This window comes from Chinchilla lanigera, unplaced genomic scaffold, assembly GCF_000276665.1.
Source record: "Chinchilla lanigera isolate Chin_1 unplaced genomic scaffold, ChiLan1.0 scaffold00090, whole genome shotgun sequence".
NCBI lineage: Eukaryota > Metazoa > Chordata > Mammalia > Rodentia > Chinchillidae > Chinchilla > Chinchilla lanigera.
In genome coordinates, this window is record NW_004955491.1 from 5282931 (window position 1) to 5298395 (window position 15465).

Here is a 15465-nt window from a genome sequence, read left to right on the forward strand (position 1 = left end):
CTTATGCAGCTTTAGATAGAAGCAACACTAAAAAAATTTCTAAGTAATGACAAGATGGGCCAATGAAAAGGGAAAACTGTACAAGGAAAAACTGTTCTTTCTAAAACTTTGTTCTCTTTGAAGCTGCCTAGCTCTGTAACTGTTTCAAGGCTCTGTAATTGCTTTCTTGACCCCCTCTAACCAGGAAAGCATAATCGAACATTCAAGATACTTGATTGTACCAAGCTTTGTGGTCATTAATCTAGCCCTGGAACCAATGTGCTCACCCTGATAGCTAATCAGAGGAACTGCCAGGCTGTCCTGTCCTGCGTTTGTAACCCCTGCTTATGCCTCAGATAAAAATGCTGGCTCACAGATGCTCGCTGCCTGGCTTTCATTGGAAGTTATTCCAGACAGAACCACCAGTTTAAAATAAAGCTGTCCACTGCCTCCTGACTTCCTCAGGTGCCGTTCCTTTGCTGGATTCTTTTGCTGCAACATTGCCAGTGTCAAGAATTTTGTCCCAGTAGGACTGGGGATTTAGCTCAGCGGCAAAGCGCCTACCTGGCAAGCGCAAGGTCGTGAGTTCGGTTCCCGGTACCGGAGAAAAAAAAAGAATTTTGTCCCAGTGACAGACAAGTGACTAATGCATGCTTCTTTAAACTTTCTTTGTTGTGCACTCCATGAATGCCATTTATTTCCTAACAGGACTCTAAAGGACACACTTTTCTTCCTCTTCAGCTTTCCTCTCCTTTGAACATAGAACTACCTCTGTTTATTGTACAAAAACACAAACAGAGTTCTTTGGTGTGTGAGTCACTGAGCTAAGCACCAGGATGCAGAGAGGAGAAACCAATCAACAGACCAAGTGGTAGAGGCAAGAATAAAGATAACTATCTGGCAGGGGCCCATCCAGGAAGGAAAATGATCAACAGAAGCATCAGAGGCAGAGGCCATCAGGAAAGGGTGGAGCAGTGTGGAGAAGGACATTCTTTAGTTAATCTTTCAATGAATTACCTCAGGTCTAACCAAGCCATATGATTGGTTCTGGAGGAAGTCTAGCAAAAGCAGTGGTGTAAAGGAAATGATTGCAGGACCTTTGTCCCTGTGGAAAGCCAGGGGACAACACTAGAAGCTTTGCTGAGATATGCTTGAAGGAATGATAACATGATGGCTAACTAAGCCAAGTCTCATTGCTGTGATAATGGAGTTGTATTGTCCTTGCTAAACCTGTTGACCAAATGTCCTCCCATTTGCCCTGCTGCTTCCTTTGTTTTTTCTCAATAAAAACGTTACCGAAAATGGTAATCGGGGCTTCAGTCCCAGAGGCTGCAAGCCCCCTGATTCCAGAATTATGCCTCTCTTGTTTTTCTTGTTTCTCTTACTTTTCTTTTCATCTGCAGCACCTCATTCTCGGGACCTGTCACCCCAGACAGAAATGGAATATAGACGAACAGAGCATGAGATGTTCCAGACCACAGGAGTATGCAGGAACCACAGGGAGCACAGGTAGCAGGCACTGCAAGGACTGGTGCCAAGTCAGGCCACTAAGGTTCACACGAGCCAACACAGCACTGGGTGTCAAAGCAGGACAGTCAACAATCAGGTTTCCACCGTGCAAAGGTCATTCCAGCTGGGACAGAGAGATAGAGGAGACAAGGTCAGAAGCAGGAAAGCCAGTGGGGCCAGTGCATTGATTGAGGTCAAACAAGGAATCCATAAGCCAAAACAACAACAGGGCAGTGGCCTGGAGGAGATAAACGGAGGAAACTGTTGGGTGTGGCCAGCTGGGTAGAAGGACGCCTAGATGTCCCATCAGGGTGGACCTTGGTAGCATTCCCTGTGACACAGGAGCACAGAGCCCTGTGGGATCAAGATATTCTGCTCAGAGTTTGTTGAATCTGAGGTACCTGAGGGAGAGCTAGGCCAGTGAAAATGCCATAGAGCTGGAGCTCAGAAGGGTCTAGCAACTGAAGGTATGCACTGAATCCCCATTTTCAAACGCTGGAGCAATGACATAAGGCAGGAGTGCAGATCCTCTCCCAGCACACCCAAGCTATGCGTGAAGCAGGTCAATGAACAACCATGATAATGCTGACCATTGGTGAGCACCGCCAGGCACTCAACCTGGTGCTTTATAGTGAATACTTTGACCTCGTTTATTAGATCCTCACAGCACCCTGTCAGGCCCTGGCTTGAGAACCAGAGGCTCAGAGAAGTTCAGTCACTCGCCCAGCGCCACACAGCTAGAAAATGTCACGTCAAGACTTAAATCTGGAAATTCTAACTTCTATTCCTGGGTTTTTTCTTCATCATTTCAGTGCGTAAACACCTCGGCCTATACCAGAGCTTTATTTGTTCTTTGACAACAGGTAGTCCTTGTGTAGCGGAAAATGCCCCCCAGGCAGCCTGTTAGTTGCCCAGGTAATAGTTTCTGATGCAGCTCCTGTTACTACTGTGTCCTAGAAATGGCTGGTCACTGTGATGCACACTGTAGGAACCAATCAAAGACAGCCAAGTACCCGCCCCTGTACCTCCCCTTCACAACACCATGAAAACCTCCCTTCCCGAGCCTTCGAGGCCTGATATTTGGGGGATGATCTGATCGGTACCCATCAACGTAAAATAAATATGCCTCCAAATCCTGGGTGTCGTTTTGGTGTTTCTGTTTGCGCTTAAAGACGAGGCTTTAACTTTTGCTGCCACCTATCCACTCTCAGGTCTGTGTTACTGCTGAAAGAGCCCTGAGCTTTGCTCCCACCTCCTGGGGAGGAGGCCAATACAGAACAAGAAGCCCCTCTGGCTAATGCTGAGTGAATTCCCAAAGCCATTCGAAAAGATCTACACTTCTGATCACCCCAACAGCTGTTGGGAACTTCGGTCTAGGGTGGCACGTGTGTCGTGAGAAGTGAAAACTCAAATGCTGTTGTGTAAGTCCCAGTGAAAAGGCTCCACAGAGTTCCCTACAGGATGGAGTGTGAACCCCCATCTCCTTCCCCACCTTCTGCCTTCTTCCTGGCCGCACACCTGCTTCCACCCCACGCAAAACACAGTTCCTAAACTGACCACCGAGGGGCACACTTGTGTCTTTCTCCTCTTACAGTTTACACGAAATTTTTCAAACAGATGGAAAATAAAAAAACCAATTTACGTTAAATATCCACTTGCCGTTAAATACTGAGAAGGTGGTGCACCTGGGTAGGAAAGCTGGGCCACTCCGTTAGTCCATGGTGCTGTACAGATCTGAGTCCCAGAGTTACTGTTCTGTCCCACTTAGAGGAGGTCTCATCTTCCACAGCCAGGAACTACGCCTTCCTGGTCTGGAAAGTTGAGTTTAGCCCCAGAGAACCATGGTGGAACTAACAGCCGGGCATCAGTGGTTGGTCTTCTCAAAAAGAGAGAAAAGGTAGTGTGACACACCACATCTGCTCATGGGTAATGCCCACGGCCCTTTGGGAAGATTCCCTGGGCATTTGCACAAGATAGATAGATGATTAGATATAGATATAGATGATATAGATATAGATACAGATATGCTTATAGGTAGAGGTAGAGACAGAGACAGAGAGATATAGATATGACAAAGCTGTTCTCAACTTTCCACCCAACATTTTAAAACTTTTACTACATCTAGACATTGTAGATGTAAAGAGGTTGCTGACCTATGCTAAAGTAGAGTTAGAAAAATCACTAATTTTGTAAATGTCCATGCATTCATCCATACCTATAATCCCAGCACTCTGGGAGACTGAAGCAGGAGGATCACAGGTTTGAGCCCAGCCCAGGGAACCTAGAGACTTAGCAAGATGCAGTCTCAAAAATAAACAATAAAATAAAAAGGGCTGAGGATGTAGCTCAGTGTGAAGGCCCTGGGTGTGATCCCTAATACTAAAAAATAAAAAATAAAAATTCTGGAAGTGGCTTTTTGAAATGCAGTTGTTAGATCATCTCTAGAAGTGACATTTATTATGTCCAGTGGGTCTGGGATCTAGGGGTCCCCGAAGACCACCCTCACTGGGCTTGTCTCTCTAAGATAGAAAGCAAAAGGAGTCAGAGAAGACCAGGGCAAAGCAGAGACTTTATTGCAGGCACTGTAGTGCAAGCATTGGTACAAAGCCACAGCGGGGAAGTGGGGGTGCTCGGGACTGCGACACTGCTGAATGTGAGGCTGCAGTCCTGCTTTACGGGGTAGGGCCCCGTCTCCACCCCCTTGAGGGTTGACAGTTGGTTACTAGACTTGTTACTAAGGGCCAGAGAAAGTGGGCTGACAGGGGAATTTGGAAGGGAAATTTTTATTTGTTTCTTCTTTCTTTCTTCCTCTTATTTCGGGAGAAGTAACCCACTTAAAAAGGGGTTTGGGGGAACAGTGCAGCTACAGAGAAGGAGGTTCACACCCGCAGGCTGCCATCTCAGTGTAGCTACACAGAGACCACGTCAAAGCTACAAACTCTCTGCTGCTTGCTGAGATGCAGAGGCCTACCTAAGAAGCCCCCTGTCCCTACACACTCATCCAGGTTTGTTCAGAGGCTTAGAGAACCTGGAACAGAAAACCATGAGAAGGAAGGGAAGTGCCAGTACCAGGCTGGCGGAAAATGTTTTCAGCATTATACCCTTTGTTTGGTACCATGCATTGCATCCCTCATTATTGTCATATCTTTCTTCTCATCATATCCTCATCATTATCATATCCTCACATATCGTCATTATCACTTCCTCCTTATTATATCTAAACAATACCAAGCACTTTTTGAAATAGCTAGTCTTTCCAGTGTTCTCAAGTGCCTGATGTAGGTTAAAAAATAGAGGCAGTGAAAGAATACATCTAGTAAATTTTCTCTTGTTAAAACACAGAAGCCGGACGTGGTGGCATACACCTGTGATCCCAGTACTCAGGAGGATGAGGCAGAAGGATCACCACAAGTTTGACTGAAACAAGCCTGGGCTACATAGCGAACTCAAAGCCAGAGCCAGCCTAACTACATTAGCGAGACCCTGTCTCAGAAATAAATAAATAATTAGTTAAAACACAGGAAGTGTTATTCTGTGGTGAGAGGAGCCGGACCCCTTCTGGAGTAGTACACACTGTGTTTGAGCACTGGTTCTCGGAAGAGCACGGAATGCAGTGCATTGTGCTTGTGTGCTCTCCGTGAGACATGGTAACCACTGCCCCTTATGTCTGTGCATTTTGTTCCACTTTGCTGTGTGTGTAGCGCGTGTAAAGGACAAATGAGGCCTAATGACATCATCTAGTCTTTCTAGATGTTAAAGAGATTGTCAGTGTTTAACGAAAGTAGAGCTAATAAACTAATAAATGTGGTACATTTGTGTTAAAGTATCAGGGATGTTCTCAAAATAAATGTGTGACTATATTAACGCAACATTTTGTGTTAAAGTTCCTAGAAGACGCTGTCTTGTGGCATTTTGACCATTCTACCCCCAGAGGGTCAGTGGAGAAGAGAAAGGTGTTAGACCAGCATACTTCTAGTTTGGAGACACTCAAATTATAACTCTGGTTGCATTGTGCAGTTTATTCAAGACTGTCATGTGTGAAGCCCTTCCTTGTAATAGTTAGTCTCATCTAGATGTTTAGAAGTCCCTGTGTTAAACATAAAGGTAATAAAATGTCGCTGTGTAAAGATCTTCTGGTTAAAATTCACATGAAATGTTGTCTTTTGGGAATGGAATTGTTAAAGTGACTCTGTGTCCAATACAGTAGCATCTGTAATTGACCCATGGAGGGCAATTACTAAAGAGAGGAAGTCAGGGTATTTGTATTGGATCTACTCAGACACCATTTTTCTGTATGTTTTGTGGATTTTGTTTTGCTGTGTATGTAATGTATATCACGGGCAAATAAATTCAAATTTGAAAACATCTACTTCCTAGATGTTAAGGTTGGCAGTGAACGACACAGTAGTCAATAAGATCGGTGCACAAGTGGCACCTTGGTTCACAAACTTAATTCTTTCCACGATTCTGGTCATCAACCAACTTGGTCTCAAACTGAATCAAATTTCCCTATGAGGGCAACACTGAATCTAACCACTGAATTTGATCCAGTTCTCCTCCAGTTCGGCTTGCAACCAGACTCATGAAAAGAATTAAGTGTGTGAACGAGGTGTCACTATATTTTGTACAGTATGTGTTAAAATTCTTAGGAATTATATGAAAAATCTTGTTCTCAACACTTAGACATTTAATACATGTAAAAGTAAGAGTAATGTACAGATACTTTTTGTAAATACCTTTTAAAAACTGGTGGGAAATTTGTGCTTGGAATTATACTTATACTTCCTCTACGAACAGTGCAGTCAGTACTTGTTCACTGAGTTGAGGGAGATAGGACAGGAGGAATTACAAAAGTGTTTTGTTAGTATATCTAGAAAATTTCTGCTTATCCCTTTCCCTTATGTTATATGCAAGTCATGTAACTTTGCTATACCACATATATTATGTACATACTGGACACGTGAGTCCTAATTGTATAACATCTAGTCACTAGATATCGCAAGCTTGTTTTTTGTTTGTTTGTTTGTTTGTTTGTTGTTTTTTTTCCGGTACTGGGAATCAAACTCACAACCTTGTGTTTGCCAGGCAGGCACTGTGCAGCTGAGCTAAATCCCCAGCCCTAGTCACTAGATATCAGAGAGGTTACAAACATATGACAAAAGTAGAGCTATTAAGTAACACATTTTATGCACTTTGTACTGAAATTCACAGAAAGGCTATCTTCTGAAAAGGGCTTTTAGAAGTGAAATTGTCACTTCACTTCTAGTGACACATGTGTCTGTGTCACATGTGATCTAAGAAAGCAGGAATTGGAAGAAATGAAGGATTTCAGGCCAAAATGTGCCTACTTAGGGTACGGTTTCAGATATAACCATCATTACATGTGTGCAGTTTACTCAGCTCTAATCTCTCTAGATGTCTAGATGCATAAAATATGTTAAAAACAGAAGTAGGAAATGATTTATTTTGTTTCCTCAAGGAGGAAAGAGGAAAAGAAAGAGCGAAGGGCTGTCATCAGTGTGCAAGACTGACCGCTGTCCCCTATATCTGTGCACTTTTGCTGTGTATGTGTAGCTTCAGGTAAAGGACAACAGAATCCGAGTTTGCAATATCTCCTCCTTCTAGATAACAAAGAGGTTGCAGCATACGACAAAAGCAGTTAGTAAGCTAACACGCTGACACATTTTTTGTTACAGTTCATAGGAAAGACTGTCCTTTTTTTTCTTTTTTTATTTGTACATGTTTGCAGCACAAAATTACGACATTCATCATGGGAAATTCATACATGTAGATAGCACATCCTAACTCTTTTTCTTGTTTTGTTCTCTCCCTCCAGTCCTTAAACAGTTCTTAAAACCACCCAGGAAGTGGAAGTGCTGAAGTGCCTCTGCGCACCACATTTGCACACATCTGTCCCCGAGTTGATAGAGATAAGAAGGGAGAAGGGCTCCAAGCCAGGAAATTCCTGTTTAGAAGACGCTTTCAAATTATAGCCTCTGTCAAAGGTACATGTGTGCAATTTATTCGTATCATGGGAAATCTAAGTCTTTGTTGGAAACATGTAGTCTTTCTAGATGTTTAAAAAGTACACAAGTAAAAGTCAAGGGCTAAAGTAACGTCCTTTAAGGATTTTGTGTTATTTTGCAGGAACAGCTGTATTTTGGGAATGGTGTAATTAAACTTGATGTTTTAGGGAGTATACCGACTGCTCGTGAGGTGGGGTGGGGGTGCAGAGAGCTGTGCTCTTTGCCCGTTACGTGAGTTCAGATAAGTCATTGTTCTCTGTGTGCATCTAGTTAATATTGCTAGGTATTGGGGCTGGGGATTTAGCTCAGCGGCAAAGCGCCTGCCTTGCAAGCGCAAGGTCGTGAGTTCGGTTCCCGGTACCGGAGAAAAACCAAAACAAACAAAAAAAAAAAACTCTTTAAGCCAATATTGCTAGGTATTAAAGGATAAGTCCTAATGCCCAAGTTACATTACAAGCACAAATTATCACTATGTAAATGTCCTTTGTTCGTTTTTAAGAACTGTCTTCTGGAAGTGACCTTTGATAAAGCCTCTCAGGGAGCTAGACATAGCCTTAGTCACTAGAGACATAACGAGGGAGCGGGAGAGGAAGGGCTCCTTGCTGGTATCTCTGTGTCTGGGAGCCAGTTTTAGACTATAACCATAGGTCTGTACATTGCATTCCTGTAAGTACTTAGGTTTATTGGGCAAAGTTTATACTCTATTGCACAGCATCTAAACCTAGCAAATGTCCTGAGGTGACAACCTATGATGAACAGTAGAGCTACTTAGCCAATGAGCCAACTTGTAAATATCTTTCTATTATGATTGCTAGAAGAGGTGCATCCTGAGCATGGAATTGTCACCCCCCCGTCTGGGTAGTGCATGTCAGGACTTGTCACTAGGCTAACAGCAGATGAGCAGGAGAAAGCATACGTGTGTGTGGGTGTGTGTGTGGGGGGGTGTATGTGTGTATGTGTGTGTGTTCTGGATGTACTATAGGAACACATGAGTAATTCAGTGGGAATGTTCCTTTTTGCTAATATTTAACAGTAGAGATCTGATAAGTCTCAGAAACATCCTTGGTGTGCTCTGCTGCTTTGTGTCTCATTTTAAATTGAGCATTAAGGGTGTGCAGTATTTTAACTGTAACTCTGCCAATCTTCTATCTAGAGACCTGTAGAAGGGAAGGAAGAATTACAACTTTTTCCAACGGGGTGAGTTGGAATATCATTGGTCATCCAGAGCACTCTGATAACGTTGGAATTTAGCACCGTGGATATTCATGGTGTGTGGAAAAGTGTGACACACACTATAAAACCCAGTGGCACAGAATGGCGTGTTGTGCAGGCACATGTCAAGCCTAGAATGACATGTCCAGCTAAGCTGCTTATGACTGTGAATGACTTTGTCCTTTGGTTCTCGTGTTTTTGTTTCCTGTAATGTACATGTTAATTTTTTCAAAATAAAAATTATTTTTTTAAAAAAAGAGAAAGGGATCCAGGGATCAGGATGTCGTCGTCATGGATGCCATCCTCAACCTCCCATGTGTGCCATTTAATGAGTTTTTACAAACATTCACACTCATGTAACCCAGATCTCATCGAGATGTAGTGCATTTCTCCACTCCCACCCCAGATGCAACCACTGTTATTTTTGTCTCTTCAGAACATCCCACAAGGGGAATCATATAGTGCTTCACCTTTCAATTCTGGCTTCTCTTATTTAGAACAAAGTCCCTGGGGCTTATCCGTGCTGCATGTACTGGTATCAGCTTGTTCAGTGATCCTTTGTTCCTTTTTATAGCTGAGTAATATTCCAGCTAGATAAACCACATTTGCCCAGATGCCTTCTTCCTCCTGATGACTCTGCACTTTGTCCAACCTCGGTGCTCATAAATCTGCTCTTGACCCTTGTCTCTTGACCTGCAGTAACCTCCTTGGCCCAGGGTTTGTTCCCACACACACATCCAGTCACATTCACAGGCCTGCTGCACGGGGTGTGGCACAAGGCCACCCCCCAGGGAAGCATTTTATAAACCACTGCCCCACACTGGGCAAGGGGCTCACTCCCTCCCCGAGACCTGGTATATGCTTGGGTCTCTGTCCCTGGCCATTTTGTGGCCCTCTCTTTTTTCTAGGCCTTACTGCTGTCTCTGGCAGGAATCAAGGAGGTTTGGTTCTGTGGCTGCACACCTAGGGCAGCTGAAATTTGGGTCCTGGCACTGTCATTTGTAAAATGATGTCTCTAGTAGGGCTGTGATGAGGGATGGATAAACCAGTCACCAGATGTTCTCTGTGCGGTCGCTGGCACAGAGCAAGGGCTGAGACTCAGTCTTAATGCTCGGCTGTGGAAGAAGCGTCTGAAGGAACTTGCTCCCTAGCCATGTGATGGGCCCTGAGCCAGCAAAGCCTTGGTTTCTTTGCATGCGGACTGGAGGGAGAGATCTGCTTTGTTCTGAAATGTCATCTGAGCAGGACAAGGGGACAGACAGGAAGTGACTCTCAGCTGCTCACTTCACAAGAACAACAGACAACTTTATTTTTTGAGACAGAGTTTCGCTATGCAGTTCAGGCTGACCTGGAACTCTCTATTTGTCCATATTGGTGATCCTCCTGCCACAGCCTCCCAAGTGCAGGGATTACAGGTGTGTTCCACCACGTTCAGTTAAAGTTCATGAGTCTGAGAATCCTTAACTAGCAGACCAGGAAGGGAATTGTAAGCAGCTTGTTTGCCTGAGCACTACTGATCCCACTCAGCACAAAGACCTTCCTTGCTGCATGGGGTCATGACTTTCAATGTCAAACTCGCTCAAGGCAGGCCTTGAGGTTCTTAAATTTTCTCCTTCTCAGCCAATCTAGAGCCTAAAGCCGTTAACAATATAAGGGAAAGTCTGAAGGGCATCCTCCCATGAGCTCTAACCCTTCCCCGGATTGTTTCAGCCTTGTAAACTATCAATACATGTCCCTAATTAACCGACTGGCCTCAGTCCTGTGTAGAGAATAGACCATTCCAAACCAAGATGCCCTCAGTTTCAGCAGAATCATGAACATTACACAAAAAGGACATGGACCCAGTGATCACTGACTGAGATAGATGACCTGGTCCCAAATAGTCGCAGCTTCCTTGTCCTCTGCTACTCCTTCCAAGCCCCTTACCCCGTCAGAGAGCTACTGTGCTGGCTCTTTGGAGCCAGCGGCCCCTCGAGCTTTTCTCTCAAACAAAGCCTGTCCTTGCTGCAAGTCTTTCTCTTTCTCTCTTGTTTTTATTTCTTACAATCTAGCAACAACCACAAAGAATATCCCAACGTAATTCCTGCATTTTGTACATAATACCTGTTAGCTTTCCGCTACTGTGACTAAATACTGTACCTGAGATAAACAATGTGCAAGGAGGAAAGGTTTCTTTGGACTCCAGAGATCGCTTTGGGCCTGTGTCAAGCAAAGTGAATGGCAGAAAGTGCGGGGTGGAGCAAAACTGCTCACATCATGTCAGGAAGCAAAAGAGAGAGAAAGGAAGGAGCTGGTGTCCCAATATACTCTTCAGGGGCGCATCATCACCAGTGACCAGCTTCCCCCGACCACGCCTGCCTCCCAGCAACAGCACTGTCAGCTGGGGACCAAGCCTTGGGGCACATTTAAGATCTTGAACCATAGCACGCATCTTTTCATCTGAGAAGAATATTCATCAAGAACTTGCATTTCTTGGTCTTGATTGTATGAGAAGTGTAGTGTTTTGTTGTAGACTTTTCATTCCATTTTTCTTATTATAAAAATAAATGACATGTACCGCCTGAAGAAAGTTGTAAAATACAGAAGACAAAAAATCACTGGGCTGGAGATGTGGCTCAGTGGTAGAGTGCTTGCCTGGCATGCACATGGGCCCTGAGTTCAATCCCCAGTACCACAAAAAAAGAAAAGAAATCACTGATAATTTCACACTCCAAGGATAACTATTGTTAATATTTTTGTGTGATTTCTTTTAGTAGTGATGGTTAGGTAGGTAAAAAATGGGTGGATAGACAGATCTCCTACTGGGTCTATCTCTCTGATTAATCTTCACTACTACAGATTTTGATACCAAAACTAGGTCTAGAGGAAGATAAATTTAATGATAAGTTTCCTTAATTCATTTTAGGATTTCTGGAATTGGCTGTCTAATTTCATCAGACCTGAAAATGTTAAGAAATGGTAGTCAGTGGTATGAACTGTTTATAGAGATACAAAGTAAATGTTTTAGATGCTCCTAATTTACTGCTTATAAACAAGGAAGTTGATTACTCTATAAATGTGACCAGCAACATTGATTGGTTGCTTGTAATATCACATGACAGTGTTTAAAAAAAAAAAAAAAGAAGCTCCAGGATTGAGTTCCTGGCTCCCGCTCCAAGTAAAAGTTTTGTTTTGTTTTGTTTTTTTCTTAAAGCGTTTACTTTGAGACATGATGGAAAAATCAGAGGCACACATAGAAAGGAGACATGATCACAGGAGATCAAGGACATGATCAAGCGAAGATGATCTAACCAGAAAACAATAGGGCTTTTTAGCTACATTGAAGCAGAGGTTCTGAGAGCATGACAGCTGCAGGGCTGAAAGGAATACATAACTAGTATTCCTCTCCTTCCTCACCCTCTCCAACAGAATCCACACCAACCTCCTCATAATCCTTCTCAAGGGCAGCCATATCTTCTCGGGCCTCAGAAAACTCCCCTTCTCCCATCTTCTCTCCCACATACCAGTGAACAAAGTCACTCTTGGTGTATATCAGACCAAACTTGTGATCCAGGCAAGCCCAGGTCTCAGCCACGGCTGTGGTGTTGCTCAGCATGCACACAGACTGCTATACCTTGGCCAGGTCTCCACCAGGCACCATGGTGGAAGGCTGGTAATTAATGCCAACCTTGAAGCCAGGGGGACACCAGTCTGCAAACTGGATGCTGTGCTTGGTTTTGATGGTGGCAGTGGCAGCACTGACATCTTTGGGGACCTCGTCACCAGGGTACAACAGGCAGCAAGCCATGTATTTACCACATCGAGGGTCATATTTCACCATCTGGTTGGCTGGCTCAAAGCAGGCATTGGTGATCTCTACTACAGAAAGCTGTTCATGGTAGGCTTTCTCAGCACAGATGACAGGGGCATATGTGACGAGGGAAGCAGATGCAGGGATAGGGCACCAGGTTGGTCTGGAATTCTGTCAGATCAACATTCAGGGCTCCATCAAATCTGAGGGATGTGGTGATGGCTAATAAGGCGGTTCAGGTTAGTGGAGGTAGGGCGCTCAATATCCAGGTTTCTATGACAGATGTCATAGATGGCCTCGTTATCTACCTTGAAGGCACAATCAGAGTGCTCCAGGGTGGTGTGGGTGCTGAGGATGGAGTTGTAGGGCTCCACTCCAGCTGAGGAGACCTGGGGGACTGGGTAAATGAAGAACCCCAGCTTGGACTTCTTGCCATAGTCATCGGAGAGATGCTTCATCAGCAGGGAGGTGAACCCAGAGCCAGTGCCCCACAAAAGGAATGGAAAACCAGGAAGCCCTGCAGACCTGTGCACTGGTCAGCCAGTTTCCAAATTTGGTCCAAGATGAGGTCAGTGATCTCCTTGCCAGTCGTGTAGTGCCCACAGGCATAGTTATGGGCAGCATCTTCCTTGCCTGTGATGAGCTGCTCAGGGTGGAAAAGCTGGCAGTAGATACCAGTGTGAACTTCATTGATGACTGTAGGTTCCAGGTCTACAAACACTGCCCTGGGCACATGTTTGTCAGCACCAGGCTCGCTGAAGAAGGTGTTGAAAGAGTCATCTCCACCCCCAATGGTCTTGTCACTTGGCATCTGGCCATCAGGCTGGATGCCATGTTCCAGGCAGTACAGCTCCAAGCAGGCGTTGCCAATCTGGACACCAGCCTGGCCAACGTGGACGGAGATGCACTCATGCATGATGCTTATGGGTCAGGGGGCAAATGTGACAGGAGCAGATGCCAGGTCCCAGTTACCGTCCTCGACAAGCTAAAAGTCAAGGTAAGTAACACACTCCTAAAAGTTTTTAAGTGAGTCCTGAGTCAGAATTTTCTCTCCTGGAGGCACAGAGCTGAAATTGCTGAAAATCAAACACAAGACCTCATCATGTCATTGGCTGAATTACAATGAAAGTTGAACTCTAAACCTCTTGGGATGTACACTGTCAAAGTGAGAACATTGGTTGGGAAAGAATGGGATCCTGTGTGTGGGCTGGAAATATGTGGAAAGATGCTGATGAAGCTGGAGACAGAGCTAAGTTCTGATGAGTCTTGTTTCCAAGCAGAAGTGGTCCCTCCATCCCCACACTAGAAGTCTCCCCATGTGAGGGACAGCACCTCTTAGCATATCATTTTAAATAGAAAAATTCTAGTCTTAGTGCAAGCCTCAAACTGTGTCTTGAGAAACATCCCGGAGGGGTTGTAAAAAGTTAACTTTGCAGTCCTGACTTAGCCCTGGAATGCTTCTCCAAAGACAAAGAACACCCAGGCCCAGATAACCACCTATGACCCTGCCTGGGTTGTTTCATCCCTTCCCTGGCCCTAGATAAACACTGTAACCATAAAGGAAATGTATGTTTATCTAAAGGGGGACATATAGAGCAGAGTACAAAAAGTATAAATCATTGTGGTTGGGCTCATGACCCGAGCCTGACCCAGTCACGTGGCACAAGGAAAACAACGTGTGGCCAGGGCTACAACATTCCAATCTGTTACCATGGAAACCAAAAAATGTATATAAGCTGGGAACAAAGGCAGGCCCATGCCCACTTCCCTGATTTGCAAAGCAGGGATGAACAGTGGCTAGCCTCAAATTAAACTCTGTTTTGTTCTCAATAGAGTAGGTCTCTTGTGGAATACAACCCGAATTCTGCCATAACACCCACCCACGGTAGTGTTAGCCTTTCCACTGAAGGCCTGAGGGGAGTAAGCCTACATCACCTAAGAAACAGTCATGGCCTCCCCAAGGCAAAGCAACATTCAGAATAGTCTGACTCGTGGAGACCTGCGGCATTGCTTAGTCTGGTGTTCCTAGGGTGAAATAGATAGGAACCTACTAAATTACTGCTTGATCTGTATAAGCAGAAATCTCCCGAGTCAAGCAAACAAAAGTTGAATTCAAATCACAAAAAAAAAAAAAAACAGAGAGGATCACTGCCTCACCATCAAGTCCCAGGCTGGACCCAGTTTACAGACCCAGAACTCTCTGAATCTTGAAGGGGAGCCTGAGTCCCTTCCAGTGCACAGACCCTAGTGCACTACCAAACACACTCAGTCATATGGACCTGCCCCAAAGTGACCTCTAGCATTTTCCCAAGATAGCTAACTATGCATTGGGGTGGGGGTGGGGAGGAATAATCAGACCTTTGGGGAGTACCTGACCCTGGCTCTGAACTGACACTGATTCTAGGAGCCCAAAACATCATTGCAGCCCTCTCGATCCATCCAGTTCCAAAATACATAACTGAAATAGACATCTTGAGCGGCTCACAAAATCCCCACATTGGTTCCTTGACCTATGATGTGAGAGCTACTCGAAGGCCAAATAGTAGTCATTAGAGCTGCCTCTAACTAGGAAAATAGCAAATCAAAAATAAAACTGCATCCCTGAAGGGACTAAGGAGATTAGTGCCACTGTCAAGGGTTTAAAAGTGCATAGGTTGTGATTCCCACCACATCCCCATTCAGTTCTCCTATTTGGCCTGTGTAGGAGACAGATGGACCCTGGGGAATGACAGTGGATTACCATAAGCTTAACTGGTGATGATTCCAACTGCAGCTGCTGTACCAGATGTGGTTTCATTGCTTAAGCAGATTAACACATCCTCTGGTACTAGGTTACAGCTATTGATATGACAAATATCAATAGCCTCTTTCCTTATCCTTATCCATAGAGCTCACTAGAAACAGTTTGTTTTCAGCCAGCAAAGCCAGCAATACACTTTCACTATCCAG

General features: G+C 44.6%; 1 pseudogene; it reads right to left on the reverse strand.

Moving 5' to 3' along the window:
• Nucleotides 1-12099: 12099 nt before the first annotated feature.
• On the reverse strand, nt 12100-13432 carry LOC102026650 (annotated as a pseudogene).
• Nucleotides 13433-15465: the final 2033 nt, after the last annotated feature.